General features: G+C 53.7%; 1 protein-coding gene across 2 annotated transcripts in view; it reads left to right on the top strand.

Annotated features, from left to right (window-relative positions):
* CHD6 (chromodomain helicase DNA binding protein 6) overlaps positions 1–456 on the top strand; it is a 218,667-nt gene that overhangs the window by 204,354 nt on the left and 13,857 nt on the right. The gene's annotated exons all lie outside the window — the stretch shown is intronic.

Below are 456 nucleotides of genomic sequence, written 5' to 3'. Positions count from 1 at the left end.
GGGGGTGTCCCTGGCACCAGTGCTTTTAAAGACGCTTTGACAGACCCCAGGGGTCTCCTCCACACATGAGATGTGGGAGGTGAGGCAGAGGGGGTTGCCCTATTTCTGAGGATGGAGCTCGGCCGCTGAAGGAGCAGTAACTGGCACAGCTGTCAGGGCCAGCGCCCGGGCTCCTGGCTCCTTCTCCAGGGTTTTGTCTCACACAGCATTCCGCTTTTTTCTTAAAATTTAAGTTCAGCTTTTCTGCTTAAAGCCTTTCAGCGGTGCTCCTCATTGGATCTAGAATAAAATTCAAATTTTCTGTCCTGGCCTGCAGAGCCCAGCATGTTCCAGATGGTCCTGCCCCTCCGCCTCATCTTTGTACTTTTCCCCACTGCCTCCTCATCTTCCTGGTGGTCTCTCCTTTGACAGGTCCTCTGCCAGCCTTCCCGCCTACCAGTTGGTTTTCCCTCTTAT

The sequence above is a fragment of the Lipotes vexillifer genome, unplaced genomic scaffold (genome assembly GCF_000442215.2).
Source record: "Lipotes vexillifer unplaced genomic scaffold, Lipotes_vexillifer_v1.1 scaffold53, whole genome shotgun sequence".
Classification (NCBI taxonomy): domain Eukaryota; kingdom Metazoa; phylum Chordata; class Mammalia; order Artiodactyla; family Lipotidae; genus Lipotes; species Lipotes vexillifer.
This window is presented reverse-complemented; position numbering and strand designations above follow the sequence as displayed.